A 19,151-nucleotide genomic window follows, 5' to 3' on the forward strand; every position below is an offset into this window, starting at 1 on the left:
AGCAACAGCCGGGGAGCCAGTGTGTATGATGAGGCCACAATGTAGTGCATTTTAGAGAATTTTTCAATACATTCTGGTGTCACGTTGACTTTGGATAGAAGTAACGGGTGCATAAAAATTGGTCTTTGGATGTAGGTGGAGCCTTCCCACTGTTATCTTATAGAGGTAATCTTGATGAAAGCAATAATCGGCAAGAATTGGCATTGCTGTAAAAAATTGCAATGATATGCACCTGTCAAACAGGTGCTGAAAAACCGGTCTTTAGGTGTTAATTGTGCCCATGAAATCTATACCAAAAACAGTGATGCAGACGCTGCCGATGGGATGTGACAGCCTTGCGTGGCGAGGACAAAAAAAATTCCGTACTGCCTCACCTAAGCGGACACCTTCTCCAACGCTCCTCTCTTGATCAACAGAAGACTCAAAACTACATTTTCCACTACACTGTAACCTACTGGAGTCAGGAAAAATGTTCAATAAAATCCTCTTTAACGTGTCCTCAAGAGATTTTATCTTCTGCACTCTCTGTAGGGACGGTATGAGTTCTGAGTAGTGATGGACGAACTTCCGACGGGACGTTTCGCGAACGCGAAACGCGAACGGACACAAACGTTCGCGAAAACGACCGTTCGCCGCGGGCTCCATTGACTTCAATGGGAGGCGAATTTCGCAAACCTTTAGGTCGAATTTGCGGCCACGGGGTAATTATTAGGGGGTAGCACGTAGTCCCACCACCTGGACAATAGCATAATACATGTATGAGGTGAATTTGGGATCGATAACTACAAGCATTTTTTTTTTATTTGGGAAATTGTTCTGACAATTCAGGACTATGGAGCTAATGAAGGCAATGGAGGAGAGGGAAGGTCAGGGACCAGGGTAGGCAAACAAGAGGGTGCAGGAGATACAGAGCACTGACAGCAGCACCGTAATACAGAGCACTGACATCAGCACCGTGACATACAGCGCTGACAGCAGCTCCGTGACATACAGCGCTGACAGCAGCTCCGTGACATACAGCGCTGACAGCAGCTCCGTGACATACAGCGCTGACAGCAGCTCCGTGACATACAGCGCTGACAGCAGCTCCGTGACATACAGCGCTGACAGCAGCACCGTGACATACAGCGCTGACAGCAGCTCCGTGACATACAGCGCTGACAGCAGCTCCGTGACATACAGCGCTGACAGCAGCTCCGTGACATACAGCACTGACAGCAGCTCCGTGACATACAGCGCTGACAGCAGCTCCGTGACATACAGCGCTGACAGCAGCACCGTGACATACAGCGCTGACAGCAGCTCCGTGACATACAGCGCTGACAGCAGCTCCGTGACATACAGCGCTGACAGCAGCTCCGTGACATACAGCGCTGACAGCAGCTCCGTGACATACAGCGCTGACAGCAGCTCCGTGACATACAGCGCTGACAGCAGCTCCGTGACATACAGCGCTGACAGCAGCTCCGTGACATACAGCGCTGACAGCAGCTCCGTGACATACAGCGCTGACAGCAGCTCCGTGACATACAGCGCTGACAGCAGCTCCGTGACATACAGCGCTGACAGCAGCACCGTAAGCAGCCCCAGGAGGAAGTCAGCACAGCACAGGGATGGTGTGATCCCCTCATAATAAGAACCCCCAGGAGGAAGTCAGCACAGCACAGGGATGGTGGGAGCCCCTCATAATAAGAACACCCAGGAGGAAGTCAGCACAGCACAGGGATGGTGGGAACCCCTCATAATAAGCAGCCCCAGTAGAAATATGACACCGCTCAACCTCTTCAAAGAGGAGGGTAGGGGCATATAGTACGGTGTGCTTTTTTGGGTCAGGGAAGTGAGCCAAATGAATTAAGAAGGTCTGTGTGCTTGATTCCAAAAATTGTTTATAGACATATACATGGTCTACTGATCACATGTGTTGAATTCCTCCGAGATCCATGCCTCATTCATTTTTAGAAATGTGAGGTAGTTAACACTGTGGTGAGCTAGGCGAGTACGCTTATCGGTCACAATCCCCCCTGCTGCGCTGAACGTCCTTTCGGACAGGACACTGGATGAGGGGCAAGCCAACAGTTCGATTGCAAATTGGGCAAGCTCTGGCCAGAGGTCAAGCCTGCCCACCCAGTAGTCTAGGGGTTCATCACTCCTCAGAGCGTCCACATCGGCCGTTAACCCAATGTAGTCGGACACCTGACGGTCTAGGCGTTCCCTGATGCTGGATCCGGATGACACCTGTCGATGGGTCGGCTGAAAGAATGACCTCATATCCGAAGTCACCAACACATCTTCAAACCGGCCTCTTCTTGCAGGCGCTGTTGGATTGGTACCCGCAAATCCTTCTCTGGGAGTGGGAATTGCTCCTCTGCCAGCGCACGCAAAAGCAGAATGCAGCATTTCTCGAAGCAAGGCCTGGAAGTGCTGCATTCTGACAGCCCTCTGCGACGGCGGTAACATTTCCGCCATTTTGTGTTTGTACCGGGGGTCTAAGTACGTTGCCACCCAGTACTGGTCCTTGACCCTCATGCTTTTTATACGGGGGTCCCTATTAAAACACTGGAGCATGAAGGCCCCCATTTGCACTAAAGTGGAAGCGGTGTGGTGGCCTGGCTCCTGCTCATCATCCAGGATAATGTCGTCCTCTTCATTCTCCTCTCCCCATCCTCGCACAACAGGGATCCCAGAAAGGTTTAAAGCATGCTCTTCTTGCTCCTGCTCATCCGCCCCGGCACCATCCTCCTCTGACTCCTCATCAGACTCCTGTTGTTGACTTGTCTCAGATAGAGTAGCCCCCCCTGGGAATTCATCCAGCATTGCGACTTCCTCATCTTCCCGCTCCTGCTCCTCCACAGCCTGATCAATGACACGACGCAATGCACGCTCCAGAAAGAAGGCATAAGGTACCATGTCACTGATGGCGCCATGGCTGCGACTGACCAGTTTGGTGATCTCCTCAAATGGCCGCAGAAGTCTGCATGTGTCGCGCATGAGCAGCCACTGGCGCGGTGAAAAAAAACCCAGCTCCCCAGAACCGTTTCTTTCGCAGAGTTCATACAGGTAGACGTTAACTGCACGTTTCTGCTGGAGCAGCCTATCAAGCATATAGAAGGTTGAGTTCCATCGCGTCGGGCAATCGCAAATAAGACGTCTGACCGGCAGATGGTGTCGCCGCTGAATGTCAGCAAGGCGAGCCATGGCCGTGTAAGATCTTCTGAAATGGGCCGAGATTTTCCTTGCCTGCCGCAAGATGTCCTGGACCCCAGGGTATTTGACAAGGAATCGCTGCACGACCAAGTTTAAGACGTGTGCCATGCACGGCACGTGCGTGATTTTGCCCTGTTTCAATGCGCTAAGCAGATTGGCACCGTTGTCACACACCACTTTACCAACTGTCAAATTGAGCGGTGTTAGCCACTCATCTGCCTGTGAACGCAAAGCTGAAAGGAGTGCCGGGCCAGTGTGGCTCTTTGCTTCCAGGCACAACAGACGCAGCACGGCATGGCAACGTCTCACCTGGCATGTGGAATAGGTTCTGGGGAGCTTGGGCGGTGCAGTGGAAGAGACGCTAGCAGCGGAAAAGGAGGAGGCAGCTGAGGAGGAGAGGGAGGAGGATGGAGTAGGAGGAGGAGAAGAAGAGTCAGGCCTGCATGCAATCCGTGGCGGTAAAACCAAATCTACACGGGTGCCACGGGTTACATGCTTGACGGCCGTCAGAAGGTTCACCCAGTGGGCAGTAAAACTGATATACCTTCCCTGCCCGTGTTTGCTAGACCACGTGTCTGTGGTCAGATGTATCTTGGCACCGACACTGTGTGCCAGAGATACATTCACTTGCCGCTGAACATGGCCATATAGCTCTGGGATGCCCTTCTCTGAGAAATACTTCCTTCCTGGGACCTTCCATTGTGGTGTTCCAATGGCCACAAATTTGCGAAAGGCCTCCGAGTCCACCAGTTTATATGGCAGTAGTTGGCGGGCTATGAGTTCTGACAAGCCAGCCGCCAACCGTTGGGCAAGAGGGTTATCCGGCGTCATCATTTTTTTACGCTCAAACATTAGGCCCACGGAAGCCTGCCTTTTTGCAGAAAAATGTGAGCTTGGCGTGATGGAAGGTGGAGTGGAGGACAATTGTGAGGAGAGAGGAGAAGGAGAAGTAGAAGACGAGGCTGGACGGTGAGAGCCTGCAGTGTGGCTTTGTGTGTTCCGTTGCTCCCACTGGGCTCGGTGATGGCTGCTCATGTGCCTTCTTAAGGCGGTCGTCCCTAGGTGAGTATTGGGCTTACCGCGACTAACGCGTTGACTGCAAAGATTGCAGATGGCAACGCTATTGTCAGCAGCGGACACGTTAAAAAAAGCCCACACTGCGGAGCCATGTGCCGGTGTCCTGGGAGCGCCAGATGTGACCGTACATGGTCGATGACTCGCTCCTGATACATTTGCAGTCTGCTTTGTCCCTGCTGTGCAATGTAAGTCATTGCTGCTTCTCCTCCCTATCTGCTGGTCCATATCTCCCTCTGAACTCCCCTCCTCTTCCTCTCTTGTGGGCACCCACGTGACATCACTAGACACGTCATCATCAACGTCACCTTCCCCACCGCTATAAGTAGAGTAGGCAGCAACACCGGGGACCAACCTCCTCCTTGGGCTGATCTGGGTACTGGCGTCAGACTGCTGAGTAGCGCTTGTTGCTACCTCCTCTTCCTGATCCAATACCAAGAGTGGCTGCGCATCAGAAATGTCCTCTTGATATGGATCGGAAAATAATTCCAGTGACTCAAGCGGAAGGTATGTGGTGGTGGTGGTGGTGGTCGTGTTGTTGGTGGTAGTGTCTTTGGGGGTGCACATAGCAGAGAGTGAAGAAGAGGGTGCAGATCGAGAGGATGAGGAGGGTGCAGAAGAGTAAGGCTGAGCGAGCCACTCAACCAAGTCTGGTGCATCCTTTAAAGTAATTGAACGCACCTTCTGCAACTTCCCACTTTGGCTCAAGCCTGTTGCTCCTGCCCTACCCCTACCACCCCTGCGGAAGGGCCTGCCTCTTCCTCTGCATGTCATTTTTTAAATGACCCTGTGACAAAACTCTTAGTCCCTATACCGCTGAAGGACTGCTGCAGTATAGGTGAGCGGTCAGCAGTGGTGCACGTCAACCCTATCTATTGTGGACCTATAGCGGTCCTTACAGAACAGCAGACTGTACCGCACTCAAGCCTATGTACCGTAGCACCCTATACCAAGTTACCAGTCCTTATAAGAACTTTTGTGGACCAAGCAGGTTGTGTATTAGTGTTTAGCAGACTGTACGTCAGTCCCTATACCGCTGAAGGACTGCTGCAGTATAGGGCAGCGGTCAGCAGTGGTGCACGTCAACCCTATCTATTGTGGACCGATAGCGGTCCTTACAGAACAGCAGACTGTACCGCACTCAAGCCTATGTACCGTAGCACCCTATACCAAGTTACCAGTCCTTATAAGAACTTTTGTGGACCAAGCAGGTTGTGTATTAGTGTTTAGCAGACTGTACGTCAGTCCCTATACCGCTGAAGGACTGCTGCAGTATAGGGCAGCGGTCAGCAGTGGTGCACGTCAACCCTATCTATTGTGGACCGATAGCGGTCCTTACAGAACAGCAGACTGTACCGCACTCAAGCCTATGTACCGTAGCACCCTATACCAAGTTACCAGTCCTTATAAGAACTTTTGTGGAACAAGCAGGTTGTGTGTTAGTGATTAGCAGACTGTACGTCAGTCCCTATACCGCTGAAGGACTGCTGCAGTATAGGTGAGCGGTCAGCAGTGGTGCACGTCAACCCTATCTATTGTGGACCGATAGCGGTCCTTACAGAACAGCAGACTGTACCGCACTCAAGCCTATGTACCGTAGCACCCTATACCAAGTTACCAGTCCTTATAAGAACTTTTGTGGACCAAGCAGGTTGTGTATTAGTGTTTAGCAGACTGTACGTCAGTCCCTATACCGCTGAAGGACTGCTGCAGTATAGGGCAGCGGTCAGCAGTGGTGCACGTCAACCCTATCTATTGTGGACCGATAGCGGTCCTTACAGAACAGCAGACTGTACCGCACTCAAGCCTATGTACCGTAGCACCCTATACCAAGTTACCAGTCCTTATAAGAACTTTTGTGGAACAAGCAGGTTGTGTGTTAGTGATTAGCAGACTGTACGTCAGTCCCTATACCGCTGAAGGACTGCTGCAGTATAGGTGAGCGGTCAGCAGTGGTGCACGTCAACCCTATCTATTGTGGACCGATAGCGGTCCTTACAGAACAGCAGACTGTACCGCACTCAAGCCTATGTACCGTAGCACCCTATACCAAGTTACCAGTCCTTATAAGAACTTTTGTGGACCAAGCAGGTTGTGTATTAGTGTTTAGCAGACTGTACGTCAGTCCCTATACCGCTGAAGGACTGCTGCAGTATAGGTGAGCGGTCAGCAGTGGTGCACGTCAACCCTATCTATTGTGGACCGATAGCGGTCCTTACAGAACAGCAGACTGTACCGCACTCAAGCCTATGTACCGTAGCACCCTATACCAAGTTACCAGTCCTTATAAGAACTTTTGTGGACCAAGCAGGTTGTGTGTTAGTGTTTAGCAGACTGTACGTCAGTCCCTATACCGCTGAAGGACTGCTGCAGTATAGGGCAGCGGTCAGCAGTGGTGCACGTCAACCCTATCTATTGTGGACCGATAGCGGTCCTTACAGAACAGCAGACTGTACCGCACTCAAGCCTATGTACCGTAGCACCCTATACCAAGTTACCAGTCCTTATAAGAACTTTTGTGGAACAAGCAGGTTGTGTGTTAGTGATTAGCAGACTGTACGTCAGTCCCTATACCGCTGAAGGACTGCTGCAGTATAGGTGAGCGGTCAGCAGTGGTGCACGTCAACCCTATCTATTGTGGACCGATAGCGGTCCTTACAGAACAGCAGACTGTACCGCACTCAAGCCTATGTACCGTAGCACCCTATACCAAGTTACCAGTCCTTATAAGAACTTTTGTGGACCAAGCAGGTTGTGTATTAGTGTTTAGCAGACTGTACGTCAGTCCCTATACCGCTGAAGGACTGCTGCAGTATAGGGCAGCGGTCAGCAGTGGTGCACGTCAACCCTATCTATTGTGGACCGATAGCGGTCCTTACAGAACAGCAGACTGTACCGCACTCAAGCCTATGTACCGTAGCACCCTATACCAAGTTACCAGTCCTTATAAGAACTTTTGTGGACCAAGCAGGTTGTGTATTAGTGTTTAGCAGACTGTACGTCAGTCCCTATACCGCTGAAGGACTGCTGCAGTATAGGGCAGCGGTCAGCAGTGGTGCACGTCAACCCTATCTATTGTGGACCGATAGCGGTCCTTACAGAACAGCAGACTGTACCGCACTCAAGCCTATGTACCGTAGCACCCTATACCAAGTTACCAGTCCTTATAAGAACTTTTGTGGAACAAGCAGGTTGTGTGTTAGTGATTAGCAGACTGTACGTCAGTCCCTATACCGCTGAAGGACTGCTGCAGTATAGGTGAGCGGTCAGCAGTGGTGCACGTCAACCCTATCTATTGTGGACCGATAGCGGTCCTTACAGAACAGCAGACTGTACCGCACTCAAGCCTATGTACCGTAGCACCCTATACCAAGTTACCAGTCCTTATAAGAACTTTTGTGGAACAAGCAGGTTGTGTGTTAGTGATTAGCAGACTGTACGTCAGTCCCTATACCGCTGAAGGACTGCTGCAGTATAGGTGAGCGGTCAGCAGTGGTGCACGTCAACCCTATCTATTGTGGACCGATAGCGGTCCTTACAGAACAGCAGACTGTACCGCACTCAAGCCTATGTACCGTAGCACCCTATACCAAGTTACCAGTCCTTATAAGAACTTTTGTGGACCAAGCAGGTTGTGTATTAGTGTTTAGCAGACTGTACGTCAGTCCCTATACCGCTGAAGGACTGCTGCAGTATAGGGCAGCGGTCAGCAGTGGTGCACGTCAACCCTATCTATTGTGGACCGATAGCGGTCCTTACAGAACAGCAGACTGTACCGCACTCAAGCCTATGTACCGTAGCACCCTATACCAAGTTACCAGTCCTTATAAGAACTTTTGTGGACCAAGCAGGTTGTGTATTAGTGTTTAGCAGACTGTACGTCAGTCCCTATACCGCTGAAGGACTGCTGCAGTATAGGGCAGCGGTCAGCAGTGGTGCACGTCAACCCTATCTATTGTGGACCGATAGCGGTCCTTACAGAACAGCAGACTGTACCGCACTCAAGCCTATGTACCGTAGCACCCTATACCAAGTTACCAGTCCTTATAAGAACTTTTGTGGAACAAGCAGGTTGTGTGTTAGTGATTAGCAGACTGTACGTCAGTCCCTATACCGCTGAAGGACTGCTGCAGTATAGGGCAGCGGTCAGCAGTGGTGCACGTCAACCCTATCTATTGTGGACCGATAGCGGTCCTTACAGAACAGCAGACTGTACCGCACTCAAGCCTATGTACCGTAGCACCCTATACCAAGTTACCAGTCCTTATAAGAACTTTTGTGGAACAAGTGAGTTGTGAATGTTTAGCAGACTGCAGCAGAAGGGCAGCAGTCAAGTATAATATCCTTTCTATATTTGGAAGAAAGAATATTATACATGTACAAGCCTATTACTGTACCACTGATACCAGTCCTGAAAAGAACCTTTGTGGAACTAATAATAACAGCAAGTCTTTAAAATTACCCTCACTGCCTGACAACACTGCTTCCTTCCTGTCCCTATACAAATTGGCAAAAAAAGAGAACGATTAGTGGTTACTGGAACAGCTCTTTTGTGGACCTTGATAGTAACAGCTAATGATGATGATGATGATGATGATGATGAAAGACTAATCTGGCTGTCCCTGTAGCATACACCGTCCTTTCCCTTTCTCTAAACTAACAAAAGACACTCAGGCTGCTGCAAGAATCAGCAGCACAGCAAACCTATCAACACCTAACACCTATACCAGTCCTGAAAAGAACTTTTGTGTACCAAATAGCTAGTGGTTTATCTCTCCCTACTCCACACAGGAACCTGTCCCTATCTTAACAGAAGAAAGAATGTAAAATGGCCACCGGATCGGGTGTATTTATAGGTTAGGGGGAATGTACAAGTGTCCATGTGCTGTCATGTCTCAATTGGCTGTCCTGTATCACATGATAAACGTGTCACCAAAGGTTAAAGTTCTTGTATACATTAAACACGTAAGTCCGCCGCGGCGAACGACGGAAAAAGGCGTTCGAACGTGCGGACCGCGAATGTCGGAAATTCGCCGCGAAACGACCGCCGGGCGAACCGTTCGGCCATCACTAGTTCTGAGACCTTTCCCTTATAACGATAGTCAAGGAGGGTTGTCAACCAGTAATCATCCTACTTTATGCCATGTATTCTTGGGTCCTTTCACAGGCTTTGAAGCATGAGGTTGCCCATGTGCCTCAAATATGCTGAGGCTTGAGAAGCAGACTCCTCAGGGTCACTCAGGATGACAGCTTCTGGAACTTTCTCCTCCCAGCCACGTACTACTCCCAAGGGTCCTGGGGTTCGAAAGCCACCACTTACAGATTGACGCATGTCTTCCTCTTCTTCGAAACCTAGGAAAGTGCCAGAATCCTCCTCCTCCCCTCTCTCCTACTGTGTGTTCTGTGACATAGGACATGTGCGCAGCAATTTTTCGAACAATTTTTTGGGGAAAAAAAAAAGTTTTGTGCTTTAAAAGAAAACAAAACATTTTTGCATAATGTGAAAGATGAAGTTATGCCAAGTAAATAGATAGCTAACATGTCATGCTTCAAAATTGCACACGCTTGTGGAGTGGAGTCAAACTTTGGTACCTAAAAATCCCCATAGGCGATGATTTAAACATTTTTACTGGTTACATGTTTTGAGTTACAGAGGAGGTCTAGGACTAGGTTTTCCTCTCGTTCTAATGTTCTTGACTATACCTCCCATGTGTGGTTTGAACACCGTTTATATATGTGGGCAGGACTTACGTATGCGTTCGCTTCTGCATCCGAGCACACGGGGACAGGGGCGCTTAATTTTTTTTTATTATTGTTAATTTAACTATTTAACTATTGTTAATTTTTTGTTTTATTGATCACTTTTATTCATATTGCAAGGAAATAAGATGTGGGGTCAATAAGACCCCCACATCCCACCTCTAGGCTGGGAAGCCTGAAATAAAAAAAAAGACGATCTCGGCTTTCCAGCCAAGGCAGCACCATTTGTTTGAATGCAGAGGCCAGGCGTGACGTCATAACATTGCGCCCCGGCCTCCAAAGATCATAGAGAAGTATACAGCCCAATGGTATGAACATCGATATAGACCTTAATTGCTTCATTACGAATATTTAGGTAAATAGTGAATTTACAATATTTTTTGAGTTTGATATATAGTGTCCTGACATAGTAAAGAGACGGATTTATATTTCTGGCAAAAATGTATTAAAATCTGACATTCGTGGTTTGATGTGGTAATAGTTGGGTTTGCAAAACACAATTTTTTTATTTTTTATTTTATTTTATTGATCTAATTTCATAATAATATAAGTACATAATAATATAAAGATGAGTCATGATTTTAATTGAATGGATTAATAATATTATTGAAAAATAATATAGATTTTTATTGTTTCATTACAACTTTTTTTAGATAATATTGGGGATTTATAATATTTTTGGAGTTTGATATATAGTGTTTTGACATAGTAAATAGCCGGGTTTACATTTTTAACAAAAATTAGTAAAAACCTGACATTAGTGGTTTGTAAGGATGAGCTCAGGCGTGTTCGCATGCGCCACGTGCAGAGCCCGCCAGGAAGTCGGCGCAGCGCTACGCTAATCACAGGCAATGAGACATTGCCCAATCTCTTTAGCCGCGCATCGGGGCACTATCTCACTGCCTGTGATTAGCGCAGCGCCGACTTCCTGACAGGCTCTGCACGTGGAGCATGCGAACACGCCTGAGCTCATCCTTAGTGGTTTGATGTGGAAAAAGCTGGGTTTACAAAACACAATTTTTATTGACCTAATTTCATAATAATATACAAGTACCTAATAATATATCCATTGTAAACTTGCATTTGAGTTCAATAAAAACCTTTGACTGTGAAAAAAATAAAAATAATATAAAGATGAGTCGTGATTTTGGATTAATTGATAAATAATCATCTGTGCTGATTCACAACAAGTTTGTGAATAAAAAAAGGGGTTTAACATGTAATACATATAACAGACAGATATAAGGATTGAATTAGAACACATCAGATGGATGTGAATCCCGAGATTTGTAGTATTTTGGTACTAAAAGTTGTTGAAATTTAATATAAGGGGTTTAATGCCTTAAAAGCTGGGTTTGCAGAAAACCTTTGTGAATTTATTGAAGTTACGGATTTAATTTTTAGCTTATTCCCTGGTTAACATCTTCCTTTAAATGATATATAAGATATAAGAGAAGATCATTATTATTATTATAATACAGATGAACTAATGATAAAGTTGATTAAAAGAGTAAGGAAATAACACTATTGATATTAAGCATTCATGCTGACCTATCATATAACCCATAGAAGAGGCAAATATTTAATTGATATCACAAATGGGTGTATTATAATATCAGGTGAAGACTGACTCCTAAATTGTTTTGGATTTATAGCCGGATAGAGTTATTTTCTATTAATCTTTATCTTTATAATGATTTTTTATTTTTTTTGTGGATGATAACGTTTGATAGACTAATTAGAACAAGGTAAGATTTTTTTGAGATAATTGCTATTTTAAAGTCATTATGAATTAAGTAATGTAGTGTATTTAACCAATTCCATACCAGGCACTCCCCCCCCCCCCCCCCGCTTCCTGCCCAGGACAATATTTAGCTTTCAGTCCTGTCGCGCTTTGAATGACAATTGCGTGATCATGCAACACTGTACCCAAACTAAATTTTTATTCTTTTCTTGCCACAAATGGAGCTTTCTTTTGGTGGTATTTGATCACCTCTGCAGATTTAAATTTTTGCGCAATAAATGAAAAAATACAGACAATTAAAAAAACAAAAGACTGATGGGTACTGATAGGTGGCACTGGATAGGCACCACTGACAGCACTGATGGGCACTAATAGGTGGCACTGGGTAGACAGCACTGATGAGGAGCTACTGAGAGGCATTACTGATGGGGCACTGATTGACACTTTTTTGTCCACTGATCGGCACTGTTGTGGACACTGACAGGCGTTTATTATGGGGAAAGGCTGGTAGGTGTTGGGCACTGATTGGCAGCTGATGGGTACCTTTTAAAGGGGGCTGTGCTGATGAACAATGTGCTGATTAGGGATGAGCTCAGGCGTGTTTGCATGGTCCACGTGCTGAGCCCACTAGGAAGTAGGCGCAGGGCTGCGCTAATCACAGGCAGTGACACATTGCCCGATCTCTGCAGCCGCACATCGGAGCAATGTCTCAATTCCTGTGATTAGAGCTGCGCAGACTTCCTGGCGGGCTCTGCACGTGGATCATGCAAACACGCCTGAGCTCATCCCTAGTGCTGATTATCAGTACAGACCCCCCTCTAACAGGGAGAGCCACTGATCGACTCTCCCTGTCAGCGTGAACCGAGGAAAGCCATGATGTGAATGAGGAAATGAAGGTGGACATTTCAGCAAGACAATGATCTCAAACACAAAGCCAAGGAAACTTTCAATTTGCTTCAAAGAAAGGAAATAAAGCTGTTAGAATGGCCCAGCCAATCACCTGACTTGAATCCAATAGAAAGTCTATGGAAAGAACTAAAGATCAGAGTTCATAGAAGAGGCCCACAGAACCTTCAAGATTTGAAGACAGTTTGTGTGGAAGAACGGGCCAAAATCACACCTGAACAATGCATGGGACTACTTTCTCCATACAGAAGGCATCTTGAAGCTGTCTTTACCAACAATGGATTTTATCAAACAGAAAAGAGCTGAGATCCTGATGATCACAGCTAGGGATGAGCCGAACACCCCCCAGTTTGGTTCGCACCAGAACTTTCGAACGGACCCCAAATTCGTACGAACGTTAGAACCCCATTGAAGTCTATGGGACTCGAACGTTTGAAATTAAAAGTGCTAATTGTAACGGCTAATATGCAAGATACTGTCCTAAAAAGGGTTTGGGGACCTGGCTCCTGCCCCAGGGGACATGGGTCAATGCAAAAAAAAGTTTTAAAAACGGCCGTTTTGGCGGGAGCACTGATTTTAATGACGATTTAATGTTATATCTGGTTCCTGCAATATGGTTGAAAATCATTGAGGAAAATGGCATGGGTAGCCCTCCCTGCCCATTACCAGCCCCTTTGGGTCTTGTACGGATATTAAGGGGAACCCCGTACCCATATTAAAAAAAGGAAATACGTGTGGCCCCCAGAACAGCAGTATACAGGCGGTGCAAACAAGACAAGGACTGTGTAGATTTGTTGTGTTAAGTTGAATCTGTTTGTAATTTTCAACTAGTACATTTTTAAAGTGTAGCTCCAGTCAAAAAAACTATTTTTAAGCTTTTTGGAAAACATAGGGAAGGGTTATCACCCCTGTATAATTTGTTTTGCCATCCGTCTTTTTTCATCTCACTTGCTGCTGTCTCCTTCCGTTTGCAAGTAGGAGATGTTTGTAAGTTGGATGTTTGAAAGTAGGGGCCTGCCCTATATGCTCTGCAGAAATGGCGGAACAAGGTGTTGGTTTTGCCACAACATTGTAAGCCCTCAAAGTGACTCTTGGTGGGCCCTGGAGCGCCCTGCTGTGAACGATTATATCAAGAATTGTAATTACATGCCATTGTTGAACAGTGGTAGAAAAATTGACCTTTGGTGGTTGTGGTGCTGGTGCCACAACACAGTTACTCTGGGTGGGCACAGGAACGGGCCCTCCTGTGAAATATTATATCAAGAATTGTAATTACATGTCCCTGTTAAACAGGGGCTGAAAAATTGGGCTGCTGGCACTGGTGCTGGTGCCACGACACTGCAACCTCTCCCATATACTCTAGTTTTAGTGCAGGAATTAGCCCTGCTGCAAAGCATTGCATCAAAAATCGTAATTAATCGCCCCTGTTAAACAGGGGCAGAAAAATTGGGCTGATGGCATCACCCAGAACCAAAAATGTTCTTCCAACATATCAGCGGAGGAGGAAGAGGATAGACAATCAACATAACAGGACAGTCACTCAGCATCAGCATAGGCAGTCTTGAAGGGATGTGATATTTCAAAAACATTTATTCGGTTACATCAGCTTCAGCTGCTTGGTAGCTGTGGGTGATCCAAGACTGATTCATCTTGATGAAGGTCAGTCAATCAACTGATTCGGTGGACAGGCACACCCTGTGATCGGTAACAAAGCCACCAGCAGCACTGAAGGTGCGTTCCGAAAGAACGCTGGATGCAGGACAGGCCAGTAGCTCAATTGCATACTGTGCAAGCTCTGGCCAGTGATACATCCTCAAGACCCAGTAAGCCAGAGGATTTTTGGTGGGAAAGGTGTACAAGTCTGACCTTACCCCTAGGTATTCCTGCACCATGTAAATCAGACGCTGGCGATGGTTGCTGGAACCGATCATACCTTGGGGCCGCGGACTAAAAAATTGTCTGAAAGCATCGGTCAGACGGCCACCTTCTCCACCGCTCTTTCTGACCGATGCCTCATTAACACGTTGTCCAGGACCAGGAGTTTGTAACCTCCCAGTCTCTGGGAACGCGTTGCACAGACCTTTCTGCAAGGCCTCCTGGAGATGTCTCATCCTCTGCTCCCTCTGCGACGGCAAGATAAGGTCGGCAACCTTACCCTTGTACCGTGGATCAAGGAGAGTGGCCAGCCAGTAATGGTCCCTCTCCTTGATCCGAAGAATACGAGGATCCTTCCGCAGGCTTTGCAGGATCAGGGAGGCCGTGCAGCGTATGTTAGCTGAGGCATATGGTCCGGAGTCCTCTGGGTCACTAAGGACAACATGATCCGCAGCTACCTCCTCCCAGCCACGTACACGAGGAAAGCCCAAGTCCACGGGTTTCTTGGGACTGTAAATCATCCCTACAAGACTGCTGCTGCTGCTGATGCTGAGTGCCAGCCTCCACCTCCACGCTGACACAATCATCCTCCTCCTCCTCCTCTTCCTCTTCCTGTGTGATGGGTGGCACAGCAGGAACACTGTCTGGATAAAGGGGGCCTTGAGAGGCAAGGAAGTCCTCCTCTTCCTGCCTCTGTTCTGCCTCAAGTGCCCTATCCATTATTCCACGCAGCGTATGCTCCAAGAGGTGGACAAGAGGTACAGTGTCACTGATGCATGCACTGTCACTGCTCACCATCCTTGTGGCCTCCTCAAACGGTGACAGGACAGTGCATGCATCCCTGATCATGCCCCACTGGCGTGGTGAGAAAAAACCGAGCTCCCCTGACCCTGTCCTGGTGCCGTAGTCGCACAGGTACTCATTGATGGCCCTCTGCTGCGTGTGCAGCCGCTGCAGCATGACCAACGTTGAGTTCCACCTGGTGGGCATGTCACATATAAGGCGGTTCTTGGGCAGGTTCAACTCCTTTTGGAGCTCAGCCAGCCGAGCACAGACATTAAATGATCGGCGGAAATGCACACAGACTTTCCTGGCCTGCTTCAGGACATCCTGTAAGCCCGGGTACCTGCCCAAGAACCGGTGAACCACCAGGTTAAGGACGTGAGCCACACAGGGCACATGGGTCAGTTGTCCCTGTCGGAGGGCGGAGAGGAGGTTGGTGCCATTGTCGCAAACCACCATTCCTGGCTTAAGCTGGTGTGGCGTCAACCACCTCTCGGCCTGCCCCTGCAGAGCTGACAAAACATCCGCCCCAGTGTGGCTCCTGTCCCCCAAACAAACCAGCGCAAGCACGGCATGGCATCGTTTTGCCTGCGTACTTGTGTAGCCCCTAGAACGCCTACGGAGCACCGCTGGTTCTGAGGACAGAGCACTGGAAGAGGCCATGGAGGAAGAAGAAGAGGAGGGGGTGGAGGAGAGAGGTGTGTCACAACCAATAGTAGCATTTTGGAGGCGTGGTGGTGGAACAACCTCCAACACTACTGCACCTTGTCCTGCATCCTTCCCAGCTGCTAGAAGAGTGACCCAATGGGCCGTGAAAGACAGGTAACGTCCATGTCCATGCCTGCTGGACCATGAGTCAGCGGTAATATGCACCTTACCGCTGACCGCCCTGTCCAGGGAGGCAAGGACATTGCCTTCCACATGCTGGTAGAGAGCCGGAATTGCCTTCTGTGAGAAAAAGTGGCGTTTGGGGACCTGCCACTGAGGAACCACACATTATACAAACTCACGGAAGGGGGCCGAGTCTACCAACTGAAAAGGCAGCAGTTGAAGTGCTAGCAATTTAGCCAAGTTAGCATTCAACGGCTGGGCATGTGGATGGCTGGGAGTGAACTTCTTTCGCCGGTCCAGCAGCTGGGGCAGGGACATTTGCCTGCTATAATCGGACGTGGGTGTACTGCTAGCAGAGTGCCCGGAAGCACTTGGCTGTGACACACCTAATTCTACACCTTCATTCCTCTCAGAGCAGGTTTCAGAGAGGACTGAAGGTCTAGTGGGGTTGGAGATCCCAGCTGATGAGGAGCAAGGAGAGGTCCGCTTTGTTCTTTGGTGTGGGTCTTTGAGGTACGCTTGCCAACGAGCTGCATGGCAGGTCAACATATGTCTGGTCAAGCATGTGGTGCCCAAGCGGCTGATGTTTTGGCCACGCGAAATACGCTTGAGACATATGTTGCAAATAGCAGCGGTGCGATTTGATGCACTCATCTCAAAATAGGCCCACACCAAAGAACTTTTAGAATAACGGGCAGAGGCAGCGCCCTGCACAGGCGGAGCTCTGCGGTGTGATTCAGTCGGTGTGCTGCCCCTAAGCTGGCCCCCGGAGGGCATCCTGCCTCGTTGGACATGTGCCTCCTCCTCCTCCTCTCTCCTACCAGGCACCCACGTGGAGTCAGTGCCCTCATCATCCCCTCCCTCTTCATTGCTGGAGCAAACCTGGCAGTATGCTGCAGCTTGTGGAACATAACTGCCAGATTGCTGTCCTTCTTGAGTATCCCCTCTCTCTGCATTCACGCTACTGCCTTCCTCTAGCTGAGTATCATCCTCAGAGCCTACAAAACACTAGGCATCCTCCTGGAGCATGTACCCAACACTGTGCTCAAAGAGTTCAGGAGACTCCTCAGGAGGACGTGGTGGGTCTAGGGAAGGAGTCACTGATGATGACATTGAGAGGAGGGAAGACGATGCATTGGCAGCTGCTTTGCTAGTACCCTGAGCCTGGGTGAGAGAGGATGAGGAGGATGAAGAGGGCTTGGTTATCCACTCTACCAAGTCGTTGGCATGTTGCGGCTCAACATGTCCAGCTGCCGAAAAGAAGGACAAGCGTGTCCCGTGGCCACGCTGCTGATGATGACGATGCACCGCATCCACGACCAGCACTGTTGTCTCTAGACACAGAGCCTGCTTGCCCTCTTTTATCGGCTCGCGCGTGTCTGCCTCTCCTTGCTGGCCTTCCAGACATGGTAATGGCCTGAAGGGAGTTGGGAAAATCAGCAATTGAGTAGTGTATATTGTGCTGGAGGCACACACAACATCCACTAACTCCTGCAGATGGCAGATGGCTCAATTAGAGAAGAGCTATGTAGGTGGATATAACGGTATATACTGGGTTCAGAGCACGCAGACAGCATGCACAATCTCCTACCACTGACTGCAACTCTATTTAAAACGAGCAAGATAGCTAGCTATATAGATGGATATAGCAGTGTATACTGGGTTCAGAGCACGCAGACAGCATGCACAATCTCCTACCACTGACTGCAAGCTCTATAAAAAAAGAGAAATATAGCTAGTTATATAGGTGAATATAGCGGTGTATACTGCGGTCAGGGCACGCAGACAACAACCACTACAGAAGAGCAAGAACGAAAAATCGGCCGATAACGATCGGTGTATACTGTGTTGAAGGTACACAGAACACCCACTAACTCCTACAGACGCCAACACACTACACAAGGCCGCCGCACTGGCGGCCTTATATAGTGTGGGGCATGTACTACACAGCCTGAGCTATGATTGGCCACAGGCATCCTGCCTGTGGCCAATCGTGGCTCTCCTCGCTGCCGGCGCTGTGATTGGCCAAGCATGCAGGGTCACAGTGCATGCTTGGCCAATCATGAGCCAGCAATGCACTGCGATGGTGCAGTGCATTGTGGGCTGTGAGCGCCACACGTATGTTCGACTCGAACACGAAGCTCATCCCTAATCACAGCTGATCTCTCAGGTGTGCCAGTTTATGTGCCAGTTTATGAAGCTGAGATGAGGAGTGGAGAACATGTACTTTCCCTTCTCATCACAGGACACGCCCTTCTGTCATTCACTTTTACACAGATGACCAGTTTATGAAGGTGAGATCTGAAGATCTCACTGGCCATCTCTGTAAAATATCTCCATCCCAGATTCTTCAGCCTAGAGGTGGAGAATATGGGTGAGAAGCTGCTGTGATGTGAGGAAGAAGGCCTCTTTCTTCCTAATAGCAACAGCGAGCTTAACGGTTAATACCTATATATGTTTACATGTGTGTCATATATATATATATATATATATATATATATATATATATATATATATATATATACACACACACACACACACACAGAGTACAAACACACACATGGTATAGTTATAATGTATTTCTTTTAGGACCCATTTACATCTGAGCAATGCAGAATTGTTGGCAGAGTTGCGCAATTCTTGCCACGATTCCAAATTGCTGTAAAATCGTGTCAAAATGCGCTCTTGGGTGGCATTCATTGTTAATGCCACCCTACATGCAGTTACCAGACATGCATTTTGCCACACATTTTGTCATTTGACAAATACACAACCAACGTGCCAAAATGCGCATTGAAAAAATGCACAGCGACCCATGCTAAAAATAATGTTACATTTGGCTTTTTGTGCTTTTTTTATGTGCATTTTGGTACGGTTTTTAATGCACTTTTTGCTGCTTTTTAACACACATTTTGCGCGTTTTTTTAAAACGCATTTTAGCACATTATTTATATTTTGGTGCTTTTTTATTATA

General features: G+C 48.0%; 1 protein-coding gene across 2 annotated transcripts in view; it reads right to left on the reverse strand.

Moving 5' to 3' along the window:
• TTC12 (tetratricopeptide repeat domain 12) overlaps positions 1 to 19,151 on the reverse strand; it is a 348,845-nt gene that overhangs the window by 249,192 nt on the left and 80,502 nt on the right. The window lies entirely within an intron of this gene.

The sequence above is a fragment of the Lithobates pipiens genome, unplaced genomic scaffold (assembly GCF_037356315.1).
Source record: "Lithobates pipiens isolate NorthernLeopardFrog02 unplaced genomic scaffold, aLitPip1_a1.2 Scaffold_27, whole genome shotgun sequence".
NCBI classification, from domain to species: Eukaryota; Metazoa; Chordata; class Amphibia; order Anura; family Ranidae; genus Lithobates; species Lithobates pipiens.